The 16,905-nt window shown below is 40.0% G+C and overlaps 1 pseudogene across 1 annotated transcript in view; it reads left to right on the top strand.

Annotated features, from left to right (window-relative positions):
* LOC144010921 (apolipoprotein B-100-like) overlaps positions 1-16,905 on the top strand; it is a 45,893-nt pseudogene that overhangs the window by 3,202 nt on the left and 25,786 nt on the right. Inside the window, exons 6-26 of the transcript XR_013281389.1 lie at positions 785-937; positions 1,061-1,185; positions 1,722-1,807; positions 1,893-2,343; positions 2,420-2,537; positions 3,753-3,899; positions 3,978-4,189; positions 4,762-4,981; positions 5,081-5,254; positions 5,346-5,549; positions 5,625-5,792; positions 5,877-6,082; positions 7,127-7,294; positions 7,395-7,516; positions 7,637-7,838; positions 7,911-8,098; positions 8,174-8,349; positions 8,448-8,563; positions 8,652-8,935; positions 9,401-13,752; positions 14,769-15,821. The product of XR_013281389.1 is annotated as an apolipoprotein B-100-like (transcript). The remainder of the gene's footprint in view (positions 1-784; positions 938-1,060; positions 1,186-1,721; positions 1,808-1,892; positions 2,344-2,419; positions 2,538-3,752; positions 3,900-3,977; positions 4,190-4,761; positions 4,982-5,080; positions 5,255-5,345; positions 5,550-5,624; positions 5,793-5,876; positions 6,083-7,126; positions 7,295-7,394; positions 7,517-7,636; positions 7,839-7,910; positions 8,099-8,173; positions 8,350-8,447; positions 8,564-8,651; positions 8,936-9,400; positions 13,753-14,768; positions 15,822-16,905) is intronic.

The following is a 16,905-nucleotide window of genomic DNA, read 5'->3' as shown; positions in this document are numbered from 1 at the left end:
TTAGCCTGTTTCATAGGATGCGACCTAGCCATTTGTTAGCATATCAACTATTAGCATGTTAGCATTCTATCAATTATTTGCCTCTGTGCTTTGGTTCATATAGGCCTACTGAATGTTAGCATATCAATTGCTAGCATGTTTCCCTTTGACGTTTCGTGATTAAAAATACCTGACCACAGGTCACCAAGTTAAATCCTTATTTAACTGTCTTTGTGTTTTCTGGATGCTATCTTGCTATATGTTAGCTCAACAGCTGTTACATTTTACGTAGTCTTCGAAACGTGATCTGTATTTAACTCATTCACTCCCAGCCATTTTCACAAAAGTAGTCCCGTTTGCTCCCGGCTGTTTTACTGGATTTGGACTGATTTTGCAAGGCCCACAGAATATTGTGTGTTATGGCTATAAAAGCATGGAACCTATCACAAGAAAAATTAATAAGATAGTCTTTTCTTTCATCAGGGGAAAAAAAAAAAAAGTGTTTCCGTTTTGCAACAATTAGCATTAGAAGAGAGAAGTTTCATCAGTTTTCACAAATCTATTTAAAATTGTAAGTAATTGAGCTTTTTTTTTTTCTACATGGCCCTGGTTGATCTCCTTTGCTCTGCTGCCACCTGCTGGACGTTTGTGTAATAACCACCATTTATGCAACCGTTCTTTGCAGTTGAGAGGCTGAATCAAAGCCTTTTTTATGCTCTAGCATTAAAAAAAAAAATAAAAAAAAAAAAAAAAATAAAAATCCAGTCTCCTCAGTATGAATGACTTTGATATTATTCATATCCAGCCCACTGTGTATGGCACCTGCGCCACTGACTTCACAGTCAACGCCAGAGGAGACATCGCCACCGACGTAACTATCAGCAGGGATCTTTCCAAATGTGACGACTTCAACGCTTACAAACAGGCCACCAGTCCCCTTGCTCTCATCTCAGGAATGGTAAGGGCCACAAGCTACCTTCGTATCACCAACTTGTTTCAATCAAAACTCCAATTACTTATTATATTTTCACTCCGTCAATAGGGTTAATGGAACATGAGTATTTACCTCTCCACTTTTCAGGGCTATTCTTTGTCCAAGTTGATCAGCAGCCACCAGACTTGCAACTACAAGTTTGACAACCAGAAGAAGCACATGACAAGTGGAAGCTGTACAGAGAAGCACATTTTCCGGCCCCTCTCCCACAAGTAAGTGGACAAAATAATCATATGCAAAAGGTATATTTAATAATAATTTATTATTAGTATTAGTATGTGTTGTTCCGATACCCAGCTTTGCAGTATCGGCCGATACTTCAGTTTTGTTTTTTTGTTTTCCCCCCCCCCCCCCTCAACATGAAAAAGCTGTCATGCCATTGGTTCATTCAAGGGCCAATAGGATATCTTAGATCGGCATGCAGTGAACATGTCACATATCAGTGAATTTTGTGCACGAGCAAGACACAAGATGCTGCATCCAAAATCCTATATTAGCGTTGGAATTAATGTTACCGGCATGTTACTTATCACAGATACCGATACCACTGTTTTTATGCAGTATCGGCACCTCTGCCGATACAGTATCGGAACAACACTAATAATAATAATAGTGGTAATAATAGTAGTAATAATGTAGTAATAATAATAGTAATAACAATGTAATAATAATAATAACAATGTAATAATAATAATAGTAGTAGTAGTAATAGTAATAATAATCTGCTGTAACTGTGTGTTCTGCATAGGAATGAATACGGAATTTCCACATTGGTGAAGCAGACCGTGACTCTGAAGGAGACCACCAAGATCAATGACCGAGTCTTTGATTATAGTGAGTGTTTTTACTATGTGCTTGAAACCATTCAATGATGTTCATTAAATGCAGCGTAATGGTTTGTGGGGTGTTTTCTGAACAGACCGGGCCCTCCTCCGTTTCTTACCAATGGACGTCGTTGATGACAAGTCCCCCGTGCAAACTAAAGATGCCGCCATTACCACCATGCAGCAGCTGAACGCGCTGTCCCAGACCAAAAATGGCGACCAGCGTGCCTCCCTCTTCCACAAACTGGTGTCTGAGCTGCGTGGCCTGAAGGCTGACGTCCTGGGTTCCGCTGCACTTGAGATGATGGAAATGTCCAACTCCCTGACCGTGCAAGCTCTGGTCCAGTGCGGTACTCCGGAGTGCACCAGCGCCATGTTGAGGGTTCTCAGGACCTTCGACAAATCTGCTCTTGAAGTCGACGCGGCGGTTTACGCCCTGTCACTGCTGCCTAACCCTTCACCCGTCGCGATCAAGGATATCCTGGCCATTGCTGAGAACAAGAAGAGCAAGCCCATCATGTATGCCTTGAGTCATGCAGTCAGGGGGTATGTATACATCAAGTATGTTGCAGTAGTAGGTGACTCCTTATTTAAGGAATTTAACATCAAACCTTGTCACTAGGCTGTACCAGGCCGAGGGGAAAGTCACTCCGGAGATCACTGCAGTTTCTGACTTTCTGGCTTCCCTTCTGGGTCCTGATTGCTCTGGGGACAAAGACTTGACCTTCCTGACTTTGAGGGTGGGTAATGGGTCAAAACAATCATCCTTCCAGATACTGCTATATGCACAATGTATACAAAACCTGGTTCAAGTGCATTGTGGACCAAATGATCGAGGCACACCTATAATTCAATTTCAAAACAAAATGGGCTAATTGACACTGAATTTGAATTACACTCGCACAATTTTCTGGTTACATAAATGCTCTGCTGAATAAATTGACAGAGGTGAGCAGTCTATCGGTGTAATTGTCACTAACCGGATCAAGAACCGACGGACCTCTCGGGTGCGCATTTGTTGACAAATGACGGACAAACGGCATTCCCACTTCTGTCATTTCTAAAATAGTGGTGATGAAGTAATGACAGGAGTGTTGTCTAAGTGTCAGGCAATTAAAACTTTTAATCGCATTACTTCAATGATTATCTCACGATTAATCGCAGATTTTAAATCTGTTCTAAATGTACAATAAAATAATTTTTTATACTCTTAACATAAAAGTGGAAAAAAAATGTTCAACTAATAGAAATACGGCTGCGTTGTTTAGTCATTGGTACAGTAATTTCATAATTCATAAAAATGAGTTATAATTAAAAAGATGTACTGCAAAAGTATTGATTTATGTTGATGTAATTTTTCTGCCACTAGCATACTTGCATTTGTAAGACGGTGACAGCGCAGTGCATTTCTCCTTTCATATTAAGAGTTATCTAATCTTTAACATGAAGTAACATTTTTAAAATTGTAAAATACAAGTTGAACCCAGTCTCCACAAATATGTGCATTATTATTAAATTTTTTTACTGCAAAATTTTGACGCAGATATGTCTTCTGTGTTGCCACTGGAATTCCCCCAGTGCAGGCTTTCCAAGTAAGAGACGGTCATGTCAAAAAAAATTTTGTGGTGTTAAAGGATCTTTATATTAACCCAAAATTTACGCACTAATTTTCATCCCTAGTTAAAATAAAAATAACGGGAGAACAGATGATGACGAAAGGATGCCTAGGGCGCTGATGAATGACGAACAATTGACCAGGAGAAAAAAATAAAATAAAATTTAATCACCCACTTCTGAACATTGACAAATATCTTCTCATAGAAATTTCAAAATCTTTTAGAAACTGCTCCTAGATGACTGGACGTTGATATACAAAGGAGGGACCAAGTCCATATATTCTATTTTTGCAGACTTTTACTGCCAATTTAAAGTAAAGTTTCTACCCTTCAATCCAGGTTGTAGGTAACATCGGAGACGTGATGGAGCTGGCTGACCCCGCTATTAAGAACACCCTACTGAAATGCATGAGACAGCCTTCAACCACACTCGCAGTTCAGCTTGCTGCCATCCAGGCTTTCAGGTGGATGTCTTTGACAGATGAGGTAAATAGCACCTGACCATACACAAACTCACTCACTCCTTTCCACAATTGCACTAATAAACTGGAATTCTCTGTGCAGGTTCGTTCCAACCTCCAGAGGGTCAGCCAGTATCCAAAGGGTGCTGTGCAGAAACGTCTTGCAGCCTACCTGATTCTGATGAGAGATCCACTCAATAGTGACATTGAGATGGTGAAGAAGATCCTGAAGCAGGAGCAGAATGAGCAGGTCAAATCTTTTGTGACCTCCCATGTCTACAACATCATCTCCTCCACTGATCCTCAAACCCAGAAGTAAGAATCATTTTGATTAAATATGTCCTGAATTCATTCACTCCCAAAAACGCATTTATACGTTTATTTAATGTATACGTACAGCATACAGAAAGCTTTGATACGGCTTCTGACATGAAGAGGTGGTTTTAAGCAATGGTAGTTATTACAAAAAATGGCCAGCAGGTGGCAGCAGAGTATAAGATATCAGCCAGGGCCATGTTGCAACAAGCTCTTTTTGCCAGTTTTTTTTTTTTTTTTTTTCAACACGAATGTGAGTAATGATAAAACTTAGCTATGTTCTAATGCTAATTGTTGCAAAATGGAAACGGCTAAAAGTGTACTTTTTTCATGATGAAAGAAGAGACCAATCTTTCTTTTGGTGGGTTCCATGTTTTTAACAGAATATTCTGTGGACCTTGAAAAATCAGTCAAAATTCAGTAAAACAGCCAGGAGCAAAATGGTTGGGTCTGAATGAGTTTCACAAATAGAGATTATTATTATTATTATTTTATTTTATTTTATTTTTTCTTTTTAATTTTTTTTTTTTTTTTTTTTTTTTTTTTATTCTTTAATTTTTTTTTTGCTTTAGGCTTGGCAAACGGATAATGGATGCTCTGCAGGACAATGAAGTGGACACACACTATGACTACACAACAAAGTGTCGCAACTACAAGCTGGGCATGGCCTATGAAGACATGCAGGCCAATATTCAGGGCAACGTCATCTTTGACCCTAGCAACCAGATGCCCAGAGAAGTTATGATGGAAACTACCCTGAATATCTTTGGCTACAACATCGACATGTGGGAGGTGTGTAACAATGAAGGTCACAATTGTCAAATGTTGGCAGATATTATTATAAAATCGATAACCTTTGTTGTTTTGGAATCTTGTTTTCGGTGCTGATAGCTCGGACTCGAAGGAAAAGGCTTAGAGCCGTCTATTGAGGCTTTGTTTGGGAAGAACGGGTTCTTCCCTGACACATTGTCCAAGACGCTGTACTGGGCAGAGAGTAAGATGCCAACCAAGATGATGAAATTTCTGGAGGAGTGGGTTGCTCCTTTGAAAGCAGATGGACAGAAGGTATTTTGGGTTCAATTCTTTTCCATTTCAATATTTTCTTTTTTTTTTTTAACGTCATCATTAAAAAAAAAATATTGACTATTTTCCCCAGGCTCCTGAAGATCTTATGAGAGAAATTGTTGGCAATTTCAACAAGGTGTTAAAAGATTTGCTGAATCAAGAATCTCCAGAGGCCATGGCCTACCTGAAGATTCTGGGAACAGAGCTTGGCTACATCAAGGCCAATGATCTGAAATTTATTGCTGACAACGCTAAAATGTATGCAGAGATTTTCTTCAAACTTCTCCCTACACAGGTATTACATACTTTCTAATTTCATGCCATTTTTTTTAAAAGCACATTTCAATTTAATTTTATTTATTTTTATTAGGTTGTGTCGAAACTGATTTCCGGGACAGACAATGAGATCTTCATCCATTACATGTTCATGGATAACAAATTTATCCTTCCAACTGCCTCTGGCTTGCCTCTGACCTTTTCTCTGTCTGGCATCTTTACTCCCGGAGCTAAGGGAGGACTTCAGATTTCCCGAAACATGGTGTGTTTTCATCACAAGCCAAATATAATTGCATGTATCGCATACCTTCGTTTATACAATCATGTTTCGTCCATTTGAACACAGAATGAGCTGCTGTTCAAGCCGTCTGTTGGCGTTGAGTTTGTGACCCAGATGGGCGTCCACGTCCCCGAATTTGTTGTCTCTGCTGTCGAGATGCATACCAGCTTGTACCATGAGAGTGCACTCAGTGTTAAGCTATCCATCGAGTCAAACCAGATCAAGCTCTCGATCCCGGCTCAACAAGGCCCTGCAAAGCTTTTGAGAATCAGGTATTAATTTTTGATTGGGTTATAAGTACTGTTGTTCTGATACGATACTGGTAGCGGCAGAGGTGCCGATATTGCATTAAAACAGTGGTATCGGTGACTACTCACAAGTAACATGCCGATACCATTAATTCCAATGCTAATATAGGAATTTGGATGCAACATCTTGTCTTGCTCGTGCATGACATTCACTGGTATGTGACATGTTCACTGCATGCCCAACTAAGATATCCTATTGGCCCTTGAATGCTCTCAACCAATGGCAGGACAGCTTTTTCATGTTGAGGGGGGAAAAAAAAAAAACCTTGGGTATCGGTGTGATATTGGTATCAGCCGATATATTATTTTATTTTTTTTTGATACAGATACCCAGCTTTGCAGTATTGGCCGATACCGATACTTAAGGTTTTTTTTTTTTTTTTTTTTTTTTCCCTCAACATGAAAAGCTGTCCTGCCATTGGTTCAGAGCATTCAAGGACCAATAGGATATCTTAGATCGGCATGCAGTGAACATGTCACATATCAGTGAAGGTCGTGCACCAGCAAGACACAAGATGCTGCCTCCAAAATCCTATATTAGCGTTGGAATTAAACACAATGTGACAATATATTTTGTGATTATATTGCAGCATCCTTTTTTCCTTTTTTCTTTAAGGCAAATTTTGCTTAAAAATCCATCAATTTTGGTTACATCTCATCTTAACTCATTGACTGCCATTGACGGAAAAAGACGTCAAATAATGCATTTTTGCTGGGCTGGCAGTGAATGTGTTAATGGTATCGGCATGTTACTTCTGAGTAGTCACCGATACTGATACTACTGTTTTAATGCAGTATCGGCACCTCTGCCGATACCAGTATCGGAACAACACTAGTTATAAGCATTTTTGAGTGCATGTCGATTTTAGTTTGACTTTTCAACAGTTCAAAATATGAGTGCATTGTAGCTGATTATCCTGTCAGAATAATATAATGGTTGTTGTTTGACTTTCAGCTAACTCAAGGGTAACTTTTCAAACACTATTTCGTTTGTCTGTTTTTACATAGCAATAGAGTGATGATTGTGGGCAATGGCAAGGCTGTCGTAATCCCGCACAATATGGGTGACGTAAACTGTGACTCCCTCTTTGGATTCAAGTATTGCACGAAACGACTTCAAGTTGATACACGCGGTAAAAGTGATGTGCCTTACTTCCCTCTGGCTGGAGAGACATTGTAAGTTGTAAGCCTGATTATAAACTGGAATTTAAAAGTCTTAATAGCATATTCCTGATGATGATTTAGATTTTTGACATTGTTGTACTTTTCACTTCAGGTTTGAAGTTGACATCGAGCCTAAGGTCTCATACATAGCCATTATAGCATACACACTCCTCAGTGAAGGAAATGATGGCACCGAGAAGGTCGATTCCTTAACGATGACTCTGACAGCTGAAGGTATAAGCACCACATTTATAAAGATGATAGCCAGCCATCTTTTATTCTGACAATAGTTCCAATAGCATCACATGTAAAACTTTTTTTTTTTTTTTTTTTTTTTCCCCCCCAACCACGCAGGGTCTCAGGCTACTGAAGCGTCCGCCACCATGAAATACAACAGGAACAGCAATGTCGTCACCAGCCAAATCCAGATACCCGACTTTGATGTCGACGCTGGAATGAAGGTTGCCCTGACTGAGACCCAAAACAAACGCAAAACCCTCACCCTTGAGCTTTTAAACAAGAATGTGCCAGAGCTCACTCTCACTGGTCACCACTAGTAAGTAAAGAAAACCGCAAACTCAGAAGCCTAACAAGGCTCTAATTTTACATGGTCAAATGTATTTTCTAGTTATCGGGACCTGAGTAACAACAGGCTGCACGTTCAGTTGGTGGTCCCCTCTCTGGAGACGGATGCGACCGTCTCTGCTACCACGTCATCGAGTGACCACAAAAGCGATCGAAAAGTAACTTTTGAGATCAAAAGTGATGTGAAGCTCGCAGAGACCTCATCGATTCAGTCCGTCATGTTAAAATTTGGTAAGGCTTGAAAAAAAAAAAAGATCAAAAACAAATTTGCTCCAAAAGCTAAAATAAATATTTTGTTTTTTTCAGCCGATAATGCGTTTGAGGTTAAGTTGTTGTCAAACATGAATGCTGAGACGAAAGTCCTGGTGCCTTATACTGAAGCTCTCAGGGCCTGGGTCAGGCAGTTTGTTGAGGACGCCATGGATCATCGACTTGTCAACACCGACATGAAACTGCGGCACATTGTCAGTAAGGGACTTGAGGTGCGTTCGCCTATTTTGAAGACTTTGGCTTAATATGCGTTCAAACGTTTAAAAATAAATAAATTAATTAATTAAAAAAATGTCTGTTTTCGCCGTAGGCCAGCAATATCTGGATGAACAAAATCTCAGTTGACGTCCCCTATGTGGAGACTCTGACGAACAATATTGCAAATCTGGAAATGCCTTCCATGCCTGAGAACCTATTCATGAACATGTAAGAAAAGCACTCTGTTCTAATTTAAGATTCAAGAAGTTGCTCTCTCATCAACCGTCTTTGCCTTTCTGGTTTCTCAACTCAACAGGGAAGCCAAATATCTATACAAGTTCAGAAATGACCACAACTTTGTGACCTTCCACGTTCTTGTGCCATTTGGAGGCCCGCAATCTTTCTTCTCGCCTCACATAGTTGGAATATTACTGCCTCTTTTTGGGAAGGCGGAAGTGTCTGCTAAGGTGAACAGCAACTATTATGACTGGGAGACAACTGTGTCGGTGGCTAACAATACTGTGGACTCTCCAAAATATTCGGCCAAGTTCAAGGCTCAGGCTACCAGTCCCATCAAACTTCTGTCTTTTACAACTGAAGGTAATTTGATTTTCTTTATTGGTGAAGTCAACCCCCAAAAAATTATACTTGGCGATATGTTCTATCTATGCAGCCCCACTAGTGTATTTAGTGGAATATGAGTTAAACAGTAAAATCCAGCACTTTTTATCACTATCAGGAGACGGCCATTTTGTCACTTGCTGTCGAGTGAAAATGACATCGTAGTTCCTCAGGTAACAACCAATCGCAGTTCAGCTTCAGAAAACAGGTGAGCTGTGATTGGCAGTTGCCCGAGTCCTGTTGACAGCAAGTGGCAAAATGGCCGCCCACCGTGATGGATCAAAATGGCTGGATTTTGCCACATAACTCATATTCCACAAATGTAGTATTAATCAGAATGTCATGTCACATATTGTTAAGAAATGTTCATGGTTGACTTGACCTTTTAACCAGACATTTGGAAAAAAAAAATCAACAATAATGTTATGTTTTTTTTTTTTAAAGGTGCTACAGAAGTTACCAATACAAATGAGAACGCACTGAAATTCGCCCTGAATGGCTCCCTGGAGCACGAGTTTGTGAATGCAAGAGTTAATGTGGAGGAGACTATTGCAGTCTCGGACAATATGACGTCATCGGGCAAATACAACATCCATGCGGCTGCCCCGCTGGGCTTACAAACGTCTCTTGATATTACCAAGCACGTCACGCTTGATTCAGCCAAGCTATTGGGCGATATCAATGCTGATGGAAGCGTCGCCATAGGATCTTTGACTGCAAGCACCACTTACCTCAACACCTTCTCATCTGACCATGCAAAGAGGGAACACAGATTGGAGAGCACACTGAGAGCCAACTCCGAAATCCTGAAAGTTACAAATAAGATCAAGGCTGTCTATGCAAATGAGAACCTTAATATTGAGGCCAACACTAACGTTAACAGCGACCCTATTAAGCACTCGACAAAAACGACCCTTGACTACAAGGATGTCAAACTGAGCATTCTCTCAAACTCCTTGACCAAAGCTGGGCAGAGAACGCTCCAGAGCCATGTTGAGTTCTCAGCATCCGACGCTCAAGCCAGCCTCCGTATCGGAAATACAGCGGAAGATGCAGTGAACCGCGCCTACTCTTTGCTCACTGGCTCTATGAACCCCTCTGGCTTGGAGCTCAACGCCGATGCCTCTCTGAACATCTTTTCAAGCCTTGCCTCTCACAAGGCGACTTTGGCCCTGAACGCCAATGGTCTGACCGCCAGCTGTACCACAACTGCTCAGCACAAGCGACTGACCTTTGAGAATATCTTCCACAGTGGACTTGACGCCAATGGTGCCACCATGTCTCTTAAAACGAAGGGAGGCCTTCAAGGGAACAAAGTTGACTTTAATATCGAAGGGAAAATGGCAAGTTCCGAAGTCTACCTCAATGGTGTCTTGAACGGCGACGTCGTGGCATTCAACACAAGAAACACAATGAACTTCAGAGTAAGCGATGACGGCCTTGTCTTATCCAGCAACGTAGTCGGATCATTTCGCGAAATGAGGACCGAAAATCTGAATTCCCTTTCTCTTACATCAAGATCTTTAACCCTCCATACCAAAACAAACAATTACCTCGACGCGAGAAACTCCTACACGCACGACATCACAGTCACCATGGAGAAGTTTGCCGCCTCCGCCATGATCAAAAATAATCTCAAGATCATGGAGATGAACTTCAACAATGTTGCCCAGTTCAAGGCACAGCCCTACAACATGATGCTGACAGGAACACTGAAGGGAGACTGGTCCGAGGATGAACTCAAGCACACGTATGAAGTGAAGATCGTGGACATGATCCTGTCGACAAAGTGCAACACCAACGGTCAACTCATGGGATCTCAGATAACGCACGCCACGGATATGGAGGTTGCGGGCCTAACTGTGAAATTCAACAATGCTGCCGATTATAAATCCAAGTCTCTTCGTTTTGACAACAAAATCAACGCTGTTGCTGAGCCCTTCTCCCTCACCGTTGATGCCTTGTTCAACTCAAATGGTGGCGTGTCTTTTTATGGACAGCAAAGTGGGGAACTGTACAGTAAATTCCTCCTGAAAGCGGAACCTCTGCTTCTCACGCATTCATTTGAGTGCAGAGGCTCAACCGCCCATGAGATTGAAGGCTTACCCACAATCAAGACCAGCGTGGACAACAAGCTCAGCAGCACGATAAGTCTTCAAGAACAAAGTGTTCACCTCAAGGTTAAATCGAAGATCAATGACCACACTTTAGATCAGGAATTGGAAGCCTACAACAGAGCAGAGAGATTGGCTATTGACATGAGAGGCGTGGTCACCACAAACCTCTTCAGTAAAACCCATCAAGACTACAGTGTGTCTGGATTTGTCAAGTATGACAAGAACACCGATAGCCATTTCATCCAGATCCCTTTCATTGAGTACATTCCTGCTATTATTGAAGATGTAAAAAACACACTGATGAGGCTGACGGACGACAGTGTTGAATTCCTGAAAGACATCGACACCAAGTACGAGATCAGTACCCAGATTCAGAAGAAAGTATCTGAACTGAAGGAGGTAATTGACAACTTTGACTTAAGCCTCTTTGCCCAAGATGTGAGACGACATGTCAACTCCATTGAAAATGTCCTGACCAAGTTGCCAACAGAAAAAGTCCTCAATCTTCTGAAATCAGTCAAGGATGCCATCATGGCTTGGATCAAGGAGCATAACATCGCTGATAGGTTCGCTGTGATTTATCATAAACTAGAGGAAATTCTGTCCCAATATGAAGTTGAGAAGCTGATCGAAGAAGTGATGGATGAGGTTGTCAAAATTATGAAGCGGTATCAAGTGAGGGAAAAGATTACGGCTGTATTTGACCTTGTTCGATCAATTGACATCCAGCCTTTGATCAATAAGTTTATGGCACCTATTCAGGAGCTTCTGAATGAGCTATACTCCTTTGACTTCAAACAGATGATTGACGACATGAGCAATTATGTCATGAGAATGGTGCAGAAAATACAATCGTTCGATTATGACAAACTAACACTGGAGCTGAAAGAAAAAATGGCAGATATGAGCAAGATCCCCTGTTTTGGAAAGCTATACGGAGAGTTTAAAATCAACTCTCCAGATTATAATCTCATGACTACGGTCGATCTGGAGAACACCACAACCACATCACTCACACCAGAGTTCAAATTGAACTTTAATTCTCAGGCCAAATCTCATTGGAAGGCCCTCCAGTTTACCGTAGATGCCAGCGCACATTTGGCTGTACCCAAGATGAACCGTCTGACCGTTTCCGAGTATATTAAGATTGATCAGCCATCTTTTAAAGTTGACCACAAGGGAGACGTGACCATCTATGGCCTGTCAGGCCAAGGTTCCGCTGACACGACTGCAAAGGTAGCAACCGAGTTGTATTCCGCAGATCTGGTCAACAACGTGTTCTTTGCCATGGAAGACGGATTCACTGTAAATGTAAATACGGACTATAATCATGACCTCAACATGCCACCGCACAACATTTTCACTCACGTGTCATCAACTCAAAAGACCAATCTTGCACTGGAAGCGGGCTCTGCCAAACTGAAAGTGAACAATGTGGCGAATGCAAAATATGCAATTCAGGATTTCTCAGATGAGGCAACTCACAGCAGTGATATTGACTTGGTGCTGGATCTACACACGGCTAAAGTGACTTTCACCGGCGCGACAGGCTGCGACGCTTTTAAAAGCAAACAGAATGTGGTTGCAGATATCTGCGTTTTCCGCCACGCGATCCTTGATGCCAAAGTTGAAACAGAAGCACCTGGGATTAAGAGCAGCGTTTTTGACATGAAGTTCCAAGCTCGGGTTGAAGACATGCAAATTGATCTCACTGCCTCCCATGATGCACAACTCGTTGAAGGAATTCTGTCAAGCTCCGTCCTTGTCTTGATCAAACCGACTGAGCTCACTTTTGACACCAAGAATAAGGGTGAGTCCACGTTCGTCCTTCCAGCCGCTAGAAAGATTGAGTTTGCCAACGACATCTCGCTTACAATCAACTCTGACGTGCAGCAGGCCACCTGGACCGCAATGGGCAGAAACAACCAAAACAAATATTCCCATTACTTCAAAATGGATAATGGTGAAACTGAAATGAATGTAATTTCTCAGATTAACGGAGAGGCTGATCTTGACATCTTGAGGCAACCAATCTCTATTCCTGAAACGACATATTATGGAATGAGGATACCAAAAGTGGAGGAGTTCTCATTGTGGGAAGATGCTGGCCTGGGTTATCTCCTTATTTCAACTCGGCAGACCTTTGACATGAGCTCCAAGATGAAATTTTTGAAGAACCCAGATATGTTCACCATCAATGTTGATACCCTCGAACTTCGGAACATCAAGATTCCAAAGATGGGTGATTTGACCTACGAGTTCTCGATGAAAGCACCAATGATCACTCTCAAAAGCAATGCCAGCATTCTCAACAAGGACAGCTTCATCGTCAAATTTGATGCATCCTCATCATCAGAATATCAGCTTCTAACAGGAAAAATACAGGGCAACTCCAATGTCAACATTGTTGGGGGATTTAAGATGGCCTCTGTTGTGGCTGTGAAACATTCAGTGTTGGAAGGAAGCCATGACAGCAACATCATCTTAAGTTATGAAAACATTGACTTCTATGTCAGTAATTCCATGAAGGTCCATCTTCCTGCTGAAATCATGGAAATCCACCATGAGATGAATGGAAACGGTTTAGTTTTCTTTGTGTCCACCCCATCTGCTGGTCATATTGGAGTTCGGATGCAGAACATTGCAGAAGTGACAGCAAGACTCTACGGTCGCTATCCGGTAAGTACTAAACTTACATAAAGTTAGGTCAAAAATAACCCAACTATGGGTCAAAAATGGACCGGTCCTCAACTTGGCTCCATTTGACTTAACTTTGAGTCAAAAATTGGGTCATTTTGTATAAAATAACCCAGAAAGTTAGTCAAAAATGGTCATTTTGTATAAAAAAAAATTTGTTTTTGTTTTAACAATAAATAAATAAAAAATGGTCATTTTGTATAAAAAAATTTTTGTTTTTGTTTTAACAATAAATAAATAAAGGGTAATTTTGTATAAAAACAACCCAGACAATTGGTCAAAAAATTTTCATTTTGTATAAACGTTTTTTTTTTTTTTCAATAAATAAATTTTGGTATCAAAACAACCCAGAAAATTGGTTAAAAAAAAAAAAAGTCATTTTGTATAAAACGACTTTATTTGATGAAAAAAAAATAATAAAATAGGTAATTTTGTATAACACAACCCAGAAAATTGGTTAAAAAAGAAAAAAAAAAGAAATTGTCATGACGGTTATGTTTGTTTTTTCTCAATAAATAAATACATAATCTAAATAAATACAAAGGTAATTTTGCATAAAAACAACGCAGAATATTGTGTAAGATCCTCTAACTTGGATCAATTTGGGGTCAAAAATTGGATCATTTTGTATAAAATAACCAAAAAAGTTGGGTCAGATCCTCTCCTTTTTTTAATGTGACTCAACTTTGGGTCAAAAATTGGATCATTTTGTACAAAGCAACCCATTAAGTTGGGTTAATTTGACTCAACTTTGGGTCAAAAATTGGGCCATTTTCTGTAAAACAACCTAGAAAATTGGGCCAAATTGACCCACAAAGTAGATTGGTCCTTTTTTTTTTTTTTTTTTTTTTTTTTTTTTTTTTTTTTTAATCCATAATTGGGTTACATTAGACCCAACTGTTTTTAGAGTCTATATATTTTTTTTTCCCTACATTTGTATTAAAACTTTGGAGAATTTTTTTTTTTCCTAACTTTTGTAACAATTTGTTGTTCTGCAGACCGAACCACAAACGGACATTGATATCCTGGCCCTGAAGATGTCTGTGATCAACTCTGAGAAGCTGAATATCCGTACTTCCTGGAACGCGGAGATGCCATATGAGATGATGCTGGGACTGGAGAATAATGTACCTGTGGTAGTTGAAGCCATCACGACTCATACTCTCACGACATACGATCAAATCTACAGAGGTGCAAGTCGCCTTGTCGGTTCTCTCGAGCAGGCGAGGAACCAGGGTACAGTGTTGCTGGGTAGGGCTGTTGACAACTACGCAGCTTTTAATCCCTCCAATTTTATGGCATCTGTCAAAGAGCGGCTCAATATTACCATTAGAAAATACCAACAAAGGGCTGAGACTTTTCTCGAGGCTACGGGTACATTCCTGAGAGAAACCAAGTTCCGAATCCCCGGATATGCGCAAAGACTGTCAGGGCATGAGATCTATCAGAGATTTGGTACCTTTATTAATGATGCATATGAGGAGGTGAATGAGAAAGTGGGAAGCTACATCTTCTTCTGCGGTTTCACAGTCGTACAAGGTATTAAATCCATTCCTGGTGCAAAATACTTTATGAGTGAGACAGTTAAACTCATTACTCGTGTCTATGAACAGCTGATTGGCTCAATGGGAGACAAGATAATTGACGATATTGGCCACGATCTTAATGACTTACATAAGAGGCTGCTCAAAATGATAAAATCTCAAGATGTAACAAAAGTCCCCGCCTTGATGACCGCCATGTACCAGGAAGCCATCGACTCCCGTACCATTACCAGTATTGTTAAGCAGATTGAATATGTCCACCACATAATTAGCGGATATCTTCAAACTGCGGCAACAAAACTTCAGAACATTCTGGCTGACCTTCCCATTGAACAGCTTCAAACGGACATCAAGTCCTCAATTGACTTCATGCTGTTCCACATGAATGCTTTCCGCAACACTGTCATTAAACTCCTAAAGGAGAAAAGTCAACCTTTGGAAAAATTCGTGAGAGTTGGTGACAGACAGATGGAGTTGGATATTCCTTTTCCCTTTGTTTCCCAGTTTAACTAACTTCGATGGCTAACTACAACATAGCTACAGTTTTTGTAACATTCAACACCATTCTAAGAATAAAATACAAAACTGTACACTCAATGTCGTCTGTATCCATGCTGCTGGTCTGTTTTGTTTTGATTATACATTTTGTTCATTTCACACCACTGCCTCATTTGTATGTTGTATTGCATTATTTAAAACCTGTTTCTTTAATTAAAGACAGTTTTTACTGGATAAACTTTGTCCTTTATATGCTTTCAGCCTGTAATATAAGAAACAAATACTAATCAACTCTTTCTTTCTTTGCCTTTTTGTCTATCACTGTTTGTGTAGACTTGTAATGGAATGAAACTCTTTGGAAGAAACTTTTAAGCAACCGCCGTCATGCACCTATTAGTCATTTGTATTGTCAGGTCTAAATATAGCAATATAAATATGGCTCCCGGATGTGACGCGTGTGCTCAAATCGAGTAACAATGGAAAAGAATACAATCATTTCAACAGTTGCTGGGGAAAAAAAACACTTTGATTATTTTTTTTGTACGTACCATACATATGCCAACCATTTTTATTGATTTGATTGTGTTGACACACCATCTAAGCAACAAATTTATACCCTATAACATTCTTAAACCTATAGAAAATTGATTTATGTGATCATTTATTAACAGCAATTTGAATTGTGTATTTTTTATTAGAAATGATCACATACTGTATTCTATAATGCTACACTAATCAGCTTGCTGCATTTCATTACTTGTTAAAAAAAATATATATATATTTGAATTTCTAGAGGAGAGGTATTTCAGATTTATACAACACACGTAGGAATGCTTTCAGCATTCCCACAATTACAACTACGCAATTGCATGTCAACTTGTTCCGAAAGCAGAATAGGATCCGTTATTAATATTGATAAGCCAAGTTAGTCTTTAGGGTACAAATCAGACCAAAAAAATGACATCACTTACATGGCAACCACATATTTTTTTATTTCATCAGAAAAAGTTCTGCGTGTCTGCTTACAAAAAATAAAATGCTTCAAATCCCCCATTAATACAAGCTAATGGAACATACTGTAAATATGTTATGT

Source organism: Festucalex cinctus, chromosome 21, assembly GCF_051991245.1.
Source record: "Festucalex cinctus isolate MCC-2025b chromosome 21, RoL_Fcin_1.0, whole genome shotgun sequence".
NCBI classification, from domain to species: Eukaryota; Metazoa; Chordata; class Actinopteri; order Syngnathiformes; family Syngnathidae; genus Festucalex; species Festucalex cinctus.
The sequence above is the reverse complement of the archived record's forward strand: the minus strand, read 5'-3'. Positions and strand labels throughout refer to the sequence as shown.